The 11,064-nt window shown below is 33.9% G+C and overlaps 2 pseudogenes; both read right to left on the bottom strand.

The window, feature by feature from the left end:
- LOC108662010 lies at positions 231-2,180 on the bottom strand (annotated as a pseudogene).
- LOC108662009 lies at positions 8,027-8,894 on the bottom strand (annotated as a pseudogene).

Raw genomic sequence — 11,064 nt, 5'->3', positions numbered from 1 at the left:
TGGCTAATGTCTTTAAAAATTATTGGCAAAGAGAAGTTGAACAAAAAATAAACAATGAAATAAGTCGACTTTTTGGTCTTGTACAAGATGCATCTTTTGCGTGCAAGGGCTACTTTCTAATATCCTGAAGCATATTGTAATACTTCTATGTATACATTTTATTCTTATTAATCATTTTTCTTCAACAAATCAACGACTTATTACTGTGGATGAAAAAAAAATGATTATGTTTATAATTCAGATTCAACTGTTTTCTTTCCATGATGGGCCTTACGGAAGAAATGTTTGACATAATCTGAATAGAGAACTTGCTTGTAAATTGATTTTTCATTGCTTGCAACCAATTCAGGCAAGGGTCCAATCTTATCACCAGGTCTTGGATTGACAAAAATGGGAACGGAAATTCTGCTCTTGCTTCGATTGGCAACCACGCGATGTTCAACACTCCTATAACTGCCATTACTCATTGTCTGCAATGAATCTCCAACATTGATCACAATAGAACCTTTAATTGGAGGAACATGAATCCAGTTATCACCTTGATTACTTCTTACGAAGAGTCCCCCGATTTCATCTTAGAAGAAGAATTGTGAGAGTTGAGACATCAGAGTGACGCCCTACTCCGACTGTAAGTTCAGGATTAAGACAAATAGGATAGTAGTTAAGATTAGTCCTCATTAAACCCATCAACAATGACTCATGTTTGATCAATCTCATTCACATTTAGACCCTTAATTACCATCTGCGTAATAGCTGTTTAATGACGACTTTAGACCTTTCCATGCAATCTAGCACTTGCTCCCTGAAAAGAAAACAAGAAAGTCCATAATATATTCGTTAACAATTGTGCATGTTGTAATGATGTTTTATGTATATATGCAAAAAAAAATCGAACAAGTAAATTGAACTCTTTTGTTATACCTGCAGACAGGAGGCCACAATGCAGAAGACTCCTCTTCAGAGACGTAAACTAGCTAAGATGATCTTTCCACTCGAGAGCCTTCTCTGCTTGAGGGTTAAAACTTATGCCAAACCGCACATTGATAGAAGAGTAATGTTCTTTGGAATACTTATTTTTTTCCTCAGCCCAAAGAAGGTACAAGTCGCATCTTTAACATTCTCTAGCACTTCAACAGGCACAACATAGTTAACAATATGGAAGAAGCCCCATCTCGATGTAGCATCACAAATTGATTTGACCACTTGGGGGTCTTCCTAATTTGACATATCAATGGTGGGAATGGATTCTTGGGGAACGATGTTGGTCAAGCACAGGGGCAGAGCCTCCTTATGTGTTGGGGGCCATTCTTTTAAAACTTTTTCCATAACATATAAAAATTTTTAAATTTTTTTATATATTCTATTACTAGCTTCCTCAAAATAATGTTTTATTTAATAATTAATATAAATAAAAATAATAAAATGATTTCACTTATCTTACTCAATTTTAAATTTTTTAATTTATAATATTATTTATTTTTTTTATTTTTATTTTATTTGTTCATATGTTATAAGTTTCTATAAATATTCTTTTTCAAATTTCTACAAACTATTAACAATATTCTTTTTCAAATTTCTACAAACTATTAACAATATTCTTTTTCTTTCTTTTTTGTTATGTAATATGTGGTATCTACCTTTTACTTGCCATGTTCTTCTTTTTTATGTTACATAAATTGTATTTTCTATGATTTTAATGTTTAAAAATTAATAAATTATTATATAGTTCTCAAATATAAGTTGTAATATTACATTGTTACTTAAAATTTCATCAACATATCATTTTTTTATTAATCCTGATTATGTAAGAGAAAATTAACTTGAGTATATTTTTTTATATGCTTTACATTTTATGTTTAGTTAAAATGAAATTCTCTTGAATATATAGTATTTAAATAATTCTGATTATATAAGAAAAAATTATTAATCTTATATATCATTTTTAACAATTTATATTTTACAAATTATAATTTTATATTTAGTTTCATATTTCTATTATCAATATTTTTATTATTGATTGAATTTAATATATTAGGGTTTTGAAATTTTTAACTCTTATTTAACTGTGTTTGACCTCCCAATAAAATTTGGCTAACTCCGCCCCTGGTCATGCACATCTTTTCTTCTAAAGGTTGGATATATTTGCTTAGGGACAGCTGAGTCCCAAGTCGGACATCCATTACGTTAATAACAAAATCAGTAAGAGCTGAGGAATCATTGAAGGGTTATGCGAGTGTGTGAGTCATTTGGTTTGAGTAATTGGAGTTAAGAGCAAGGTGTTTCCAAAGTGAATAGGGCTGTCAATGTAAGAGTGTTAAAAGAGAGGGCAGTGGTGCAGCTTGCTTTCAATGTACTGCTATTTATAAATCCTTTGTCAAAGCACACCACCAATGACTAATTTGATTTGTCTTATATTGTCTTTAATTATCAAATGTTTACCTCACCAACCCAACCAAGCCTAGCGTGCATTTTACATCCTTTCTTTTTGAGCTTCACCAATGACTATTTGGACTCGTCATTGACTCAAGTCAACCAATAAGCTTTTCATATAAAAAAAAATCTCCTTTCCTTTCTTTTCTTGACTGTCTTCTCTAATTATAAGAAAAATCAAATTCCAATGCTTTAAGCTGTATTTTATTGATATGATATTTTTAAATCTAATTAAAATTTCATATCAATATTTTATTTTAAATCTGGCATTTTATATACGGTTTGTTTGCTTTGTTACAGGCAGTATGGTGCTGTGCTGTGATCTGAAAATGATACAGATCTTTTTATTTGGTGTTTTGGTTGTTAATAAATGCATCAGAATTTGTAAAATTTTTTAATTGGTGTTTTCGTTGATGGTTTTGAAATTTTGTATCTAGACAGAAATAATATGAGGACTTGAACAATTCTATAGAAGAGATGGAGCTAGGTAGAGTTTGAAGTCAACGGCATAACGTGTAGTAGATGATCCATTTGGAGAATTTTTCTTACCAAAGGAGTAAGGCCAGCACCTCGGTACGTGTCACATTAATTGCTGGCTTTCATTATGATTTTACACGTATGAACCTGAGTGTGACTAGATTGGGAACATATTTGGCCATGCGGTGGAGAGTTGGGTTGTTTGGCTTATATATACTTTTCGGTGTGTTGTGCTGTATGTGGTTTTGGCTTTGAGGGGCCAAGAAGCTATTGAAGTGTGCTGGTGCTTTAAAGACTGCTATCTCATTTTTTGCCACTGAGTGTTGTGGCATGATTCTTGCCTCCAATTATGGATGAGTCATTCTTCATTGAGAAAATTGTAAATAAAAATGGGGTGGTGTTGTATCATTAGATCTTCGTAACCTTATGTAATCCTTTGCACATTTCTGTTAATACTGTTTATCCAAAAAAAAATTCTATAAAAGTATGGGTCGACAAGAATTTGATTATACCCGGAAGCACGCATGATCAGATGTAAGGTAGATAGAGAGAGATTTTCTTTTTGAAAATAATTACTTGGTGGATTTAATCATACATCCGTGCTACAAAATTTATCTCCTTCGACTGCAATTCAGATGCTAACAATTATATAGCTTGAGCGGTCATATTGTCTTATTGGATGAGAACATAATCTGCATCATTAAGGAATTCATCTCCAGCAGTTGGAGTCAAGTTATTTCGATGAGTACTTTTACGAACCTGGGCGTGAGATTCTGCCTCATGTTGGAACATTTTAACCAACTCTTGTAGCTCTAACTTGCACCTTCTCTTCTTTTTTAATCAAAGATAAAGCAAGCCGATCACAATCAGCACAAGGTTTGGATTTCCTTTTAGCCCACCCACAGATTAAAGCACGTTCCTCGTACTTTCGTCTCTCTTTTAGTTTTGCAATTTGCATGAAGACTTTCCCTTTCATTTCCTTGCTTAGGTGTTTTCTCTTTTCTTGAGTTAAAACTAACAACCATGGCAACAACACTTCCAATCTTTTTGAAAGCTGCAACAAGTTCACAAACCCCACCTCAATCTCCATTGTAATTTTATCTAAAGCTTTGATTTTTCTCAGACCGTCTATATTTCCTTAAAACTCTAATTGACTTTTTTAAATCCTATCTTTTAGTCGTCAAAACCTATGAATTTGGTGAAGGAGCATTATTTTCAATCCGAAATTGACTTTGATGACTGATATTTTCACGTTGAAATGACTACATATAGTATAGATAGAGAGTTGGTAGATGAAGACTTTGTTGTACTCATAATCAACTTTACAAAGATATTATTTTGGCCTTGAGTAATTACGATAAATTCAAAGCAAAGATTGAATAGAATTAAGTTTGGGATTCAATTGTGAATAAGCAAAGAGCAATAAAATAAAAAAGGGTCGTATGTGTGCGCCCTTAATGAAATAGATCCATATGTTTGAGTTCACACGTCAACGTGATCCATATGTTTGGATCAAGTTAGTTTTTAAGGTAAAACACCCTTACCCCATAAGTTTTAATCGAAATTTCAAGCAGATTCATTAGTTTTCAAAATAGACACTCCGCTCCTGGTACAAACACCGTTAACAAAAGTTATGAAAAGACTAAAATACCTTTTCTTTCTTTATTAATTTAAAAAATTATTATTATTATTATATTTTTAAATAAAAATAAAAAAATGGAGCATCGATCTTTAGCTCTCCAAGAAAGGGGCGCACCGATTAGGGAGCACTAGATTGGTGCTCTCAAAGGAGCCCTAAATCGAGCTCCCTTGCTAGAGCTCCCTCTGGAGAGCTCGATAGGGAGCACTGATCGGGCTCCCTATCTTTTTTTTTTAATTAATAAAATAATGTAATAGTAATTTTTAAAACTAATCAAAGGTGAAATTATCTTTTTAATATTGCCACATCATCAAATTGACAAAACCCTAATAATTGACTAACAACTGGAACTACATGTCCAGTGAAAAATATTTTTTTAGAGTGAAGTGTTCATTTTGAAAACTAATGAATCCCCTTATAATTTTGATCGAAACTTAAGAAGGTGAGTGTTTTTTACCCTAGTTTTTAACTTTGTAACTCCTCAATAACTCATCAATACTCCTTGACAAATCATCCATCTCCCTCCAAAGCATCCTTACTAGAGCATTCATCGCCAGGTCGACTTTCGAGCAATCAAAGCAGTGATAGAAGTATTTTGGAGTAGTTTTGAGCATAAAAGTAGGCATACTTTAGAATTGAAAGGAAGTTCACATTTCGTGCATACTCAATTACCATAAAATTGCCTGTTAATCAAACCTTGTATCCCTACTGAAGAAAATTCTTTTGGTTTCAACATTATATAGTTTGTAACCATTGATAAGGTCACTATAACCAATCAGAATAGCAGTAGCACTCTTTTCATCAAGTTTTGATCTCTTCTCATCAGGTATCTTTGCATAACAGACAGATCCAAAGATCCTTAAATGATGTACAAATGGTTTTCTTCCAAACCAACTCTCTTAGGGAGTTGTCTGCATTAAAACTCTTGTTTGAGATATATTCAAAATATAGTTGGCAGTGTTAATTGCCTTTGCCCAAAAAGTTTTAGGGAGATTCTTTTGGAACAAAAGGCATCTTACCATTTCAAAAAGAGTTCTATTCTTCCTTTCAGAGACTCTATTTTGCTGTGAAGTGTATGGTACCGTTAACTGATGAGAAATACCAAGCTGTGACAAAAAATTCTCAAATTCAGCAATAGTAAACTCTTTTCCATTGTCACTTCTTAGTACTTTGATAGTTAAAGTTGCCTGGTTCTCTACCAAATTTCTGAATTTCATAAAATTACTTAAGGCTTCTGACTTATTCTTAAGGAAATAAGTCCAATAATATCGAGTCAGATCATCAATGAAGAACAGATAATATTTACTGCCACCAAGATAAGGAGTCTTCATAAGTCCTTTTAAATCTGTATGAACAAGCTATAACTTTTCAGTAGTTTTCAAGCTTTTCTGCTTAGGAAAAGGAAGCCTGCATTGCTTCCTATATTGACAGGTTCTGCACACTGCTTCTAGTTTAGCTATCCTCGGTATACCTATGACTAGTTCTCTAGCAGCCATGATTTGAAGTGAATTGTAATTGACATGCCTGAGCCTCTTGTGCCATAGCTCAGAGTCATTGACTATGCTTGAGAATGCTTGATCAGAATGCTTCCAATCTATTGGATAGCATTTGTTTCTCATCTCCACAGAGAGCACCTCCTCACCTTTAAGATCAAAGTTAATACAATACCTATCTTTAAACAAAATAGCATAATTACCCTCAGTCAACTGACCAACACTCAACAAGCTTTGATTGGCATCCAGTACAAAATAAACATCTGCAATATACTCAGTACTATGCTAAGTTTCAACAATAACAGTTCCCTTGCCTAGAATCCTCAGAAAAGATCCATCACCAATCTCAACCCTTGACCTATAGCTCCTATCCAGAGTAGCAAATTGGCTCTCATCACCAGTTAAGTGATTAGAGCAGGCACTATCAATCAACCACAGATTCTCCTTAACTGATTCACTAGACTTTTTGACCATGAACAACACTTCATCACATGCCTCAACTTGTTCCTCTGCAACTGTAGCTTTACCTTCAACCTTAGTGTCTTTGTTCTTACGTACTCTCTCAACATGTCCTAGTTGGTTACAAGAATTGCATTTCACATTAGGTCTGTACCAGTAAAATTTAGTTGAGTGAGTTGTCTTCTTATAGTGAGAACAAGAAAGATATTTGGTTTTTTGTGTACCAGACTTATCATCCTCAACTTTCTTTCCTTTCTCCTTTCTTTCAAAATCATTTTTCTTTGAGTTGTTACCTAATTTTAAAGGCTTAGTTTTAGCTACTAAAGCACTATCCATTGAAGTTTTCTGCCTATAAGCTCTTTTTTTGCTCTGAGCCTTCTAGAGAGTTTACAAGCTCCTTCAAAGTAACCTATGACATATCCCTTGAATCTTCCAAAAAAGAGATCTTGGATTCATACTTCTTAGGTAAGCTCACCAACATCTTGTGAACCAACCGTTCTTTAGTCACAGTCTTCCCTAACAGCCTCAGTTGATTCACCAAACTCATCATTTTATCAGAAAACTCCCTGATATTTTCATCATCTTCCATTCTCAACATTTCAAACTGCCTAGACAAGTTCAAAATCTAAATATGCCTAGTCCTATCATTGCCAAAAAATTCATCCCTCAAGTGATCCCACACCTCCTTAGGACTATCTAGATGCATAATCCTAAAGAAAATGTCATCAGCTATAGCAGATTGTAAGCAGAACAAAGCTTTATACCTTTTTGCTTTGTCCTCATGAAACTGACGTATCTGAGCTAAGGTTGGATTGGCATGTCTCTGAACCGGATCTTCTCCTGTCTCCACAATGTTCCAAAGGCAAAAAGCTTTGAGATACGAGTTCATCTTTATGGACCAGAAGGCATAGTTCTCCCCTGTAAAGATTGGTAGAGCTAAAGTGTTGAATCTTGAAATAGCCATAGAGAATGAAGAGAATACTAAAAGATGATTAGTTGAAAAGGTACAGGGTTAAAAAAATGAACAAACAGTCCCTTAAGATCTAATATAGTGCTTTGATACCATGTCGAACAATAAGAATTTTCTGGAAAAGATGGATGAACAAATATAGAGAAAGAAGAAGGAGAAAATTGTTGGACACGAAATATCACCAAGCTCTTACACTTCATTAAATCATATGCCTTTTGTATATATACAGAGGAGAGAGAGAAAATGCAGCTAACAAAGAAAAAACACTTGGCTATACCAAAACAATCGAGGAATATTTTGCATTGGAGACTACAAAATATTCCTTTTTGATAGCTCACTGAAACAGAGGAACAATATCCAAGTGATACATAATTTTGCTAAATTAAAGAAACAACTGAAATTATGAAACAACACTAGTAATAAACTAAACGATGTAACATTTAATTGAGACACATGTAAGTCACGTGCTCTTTTTCTTCTTCACAGATTTGAACTTCCTGCGAACCTCCCTTACCAAGCTAGTGAAGTTCTTACCTTCCAGAAACAAAAGCCAATACTTCAACAATCTTGAAGAAGAATTGTAAGAGTTGAGACATCGGATTGACGTCCTACTCAAACTGTGAGTTCTGGATTAGGACAGATAGGATACTAGTTAAGGTTAGTCCTCATTGAACCCATCAATAATGATTCTTTTGTTTGATCGATCTCATTCACGTTGAGACCCTTCATTAGCACCTGTAATAACTGTTTAATGACAACTTTAGACTTGTTCATGTAATCTAGTACTTGTTCCCTGAAAAAAAGCAAAAAGATCCATTAGTATATTTGTTAACAATTGTGCATGTCATCAGGATGTTGTAATTATGTATATATAATATATGCAAGAAAATCTAATAAGTGATTAGACTCTTCATTATACCTGCAAACAGGAGGCCACAATGCAGACGCCTCTTCATCAGAGACGTAAAACAAGCTAAGGTAATCTTTCCACTCGAGAGCTTTTTCTGCTTGAGGGCTAAAACTTGTGCCAAATCGGACATTATTTGAAGACGAGTGTTCCTAGGAATACTTATTTTTTCTCCACAACTGGTAGCCCAAAGAACTTGTAAGTTGCGTCTTTAACATTCTCTAGCACTTCAATAGGCACGTCATGGTTGATAATCTGAAAAAAGCCTCATTTCGAGGTAGCATCACAAATCAATTTGGCCACTTGGGGGCCTTCTCAATTTGACATATCAATGATGGGAATGGATTCTTAGGAAATGATGTTGGTCATGCACATCCTTTCTTTCAAAGGTTGGATATATCGCTTAGGGAGGACTCCAAGTCCCAATTCGGACAAGCCCTTCACTCCGTTACCTTGGTTAATAACGAAACCAGTAAGAACTGAAGAATCACTGAATGGTTCTGCAAGTGAAGGGGCCATTAGTTTGAGTAATTTGAGTTAGAAAGGTGTTGTTTTTGGAAGTGGATAGAGCTTTGGAAGAGTGTTACAACTAACAAGCAAAGGCAGTGGTGCAGCCTTCTTCGATGCACTACTATTTATATAGCAGTTGTCTGGGCATGCCACCAATGACTTTGGTGTCTTGTATATTATAGTAATATCAAGGGAAATGTTTGCCTCACCAACCCAATATAGTGGAGAGTAATAAAGAGGACATTCAACTTTCAAGAGCCAAAGGATTTCTTTGACAACTCCTATCACCTAAAGCAACATGTGCGCCATATGTGACACTAGGAGTTGTAAAATAATCCCTAGACTCTTTCAAGTCCTTTCTATAACTTTTCTCCTTAACACCTAACTCATCCTAGATTAATCTGCCTACCTTTTGAGCCTCATCGCCTACGTTGCCTCGATGAGTCCAAAATGGTAGGTCGATCGAGGTACATTGGCTATACTCCACGGTTTGGATTTCCTTTCAGCCCGTCTACAGAGTAACCATTGAAGCACGTTCCCAGTACTTTCGTCTCTCTTTTGGAATTTGCATGAAGACTTTCGCTTTCTTTGCACTGCTTAGGTGTTTTCTCTTTTCTTAAGTTAAAACTAACAACCATGGCAACAACACTTCAAATCTTTTTGAAAACCCCACCTCAATCTCCATTGTAATTTTATCTAAAGCTTTGATTTTTCTCAGACCATCTATATTTCCTTCAACTCTAGTTAAGTTTTTAAATCCTATTGTCTTTTAGTTGTCTAAACAAATAAATTTGGTGAAGAAGCATTAATTTCAATCCTAAATCGAATTTGATGACTGATATTTTCAAGTTGAATTGACTATATATTATAGATAAGTGTTGGTAATGAAGACTTTGTTGTACTCAGAATCAATTTTACAAAGATATCATTTTGGCCTTGATTAATTACAATAAATTCAAAGCAAAGATTGAATAGAATTAAGTTTGGGATTGAAATGTGAATGACCAAATATCAATACAATAAAAAAGGGTGGAATGGTGTATGTGTGCGCTCACCGGTTTCTGTATTGGCTGATCACGTTGTTCAAAGTTATCTTACAAAATGTTTTCGCCTTGAACATTTTCCACCACTAGTAAATGGATTTTGACCTTTAAAGAACTATTTACCCACTAATCCAAAATAATGCCGATCATATCATGCCTATAATTACTATTTACCACTTTGTAGCTATTTAGCATTAACAGAGTATAGAAATAAGAATTAAGCAAATATTCAAATAACTCAACACCACCAAGTCCAAAATCAACTTTTAATTTAAATTGAAATATATATATATATATAGCTAATTATATTATGTAATATAATATATTAATTAAAGCATGCATTCGCCTAGCTAACTGCACAAAGACAAAGATTTTTGTCATTTTCATAGTCCAATTGGGGGGAATTAATGTTTCTAGATTTTCCTTGTAGACATCGAAAATAGGGCTAGTTAATTTCTCTTTTGATCTGTATTGAACAAAATGGAAGGAAGCTAATTTTTCCATGCATTCTTAGGTCCTATTTATTGTAAGCTAAAATACTCCATTTCATATTAGAATTACAATTACTTGGTAACCATAAATGACTAATTAGTTTTTCAGTAATTGTAAAATTAATGTATGAAATTGATTGTAATGCACCTGTCTGTGATTAAGTCAGAGCTCTCAAGATGTTGTTTTGTACATGAAGATACTTATATTAGGGAAAATCGCCTGAGTGATTTTTTTTGTTTTTGGGTTTTTCTTTCTTTTTTATCTCTTTTATTCGTATTTATTATTGCCAGCTAAACTCCCATAATGATAAAGTAATTTCACAGAGAGTGATCAAATATGATGCTTTAAATTATAGCATCAAAAATAACCATTTAAATTTGAATAAAGAAAAAGTCGAAAATGATTAAAAACTTTCTAAGTAAAAAATCTAATATATCTTTATACAAAAACCTTTTGAAGGATATTTCTATCATTTGATATACTTTTGTGTGAGAGTGTCGTTATCGCATGAATCAAATCTCCCTACACTTTTAAGATGAGATCAGGTTGTGTCCCTTGGCCTTTGAGGCGTCAGCCCCCAACCTTAATAATCTGTCTAGATTCAGATCGCTTAGGACTCTTAGGTCTCTCTACTGCTTTAGATC

This window comes from Theobroma cacao, chromosome 5 (assembly GCF_000208745.1).
Source record: "Theobroma cacao cultivar B97-61/B2 chromosome 5, Criollo_cocoa_genome_V2, whole genome shotgun sequence".
NCBI classification, from domain to species: domain Eukaryota; kingdom Viridiplantae; phylum Streptophyta; class Magnoliopsida; order Malvales; family Malvaceae; genus Theobroma; species Theobroma cacao.
This window is presented reverse-complemented; position numbering and strand designations above follow the sequence as displayed.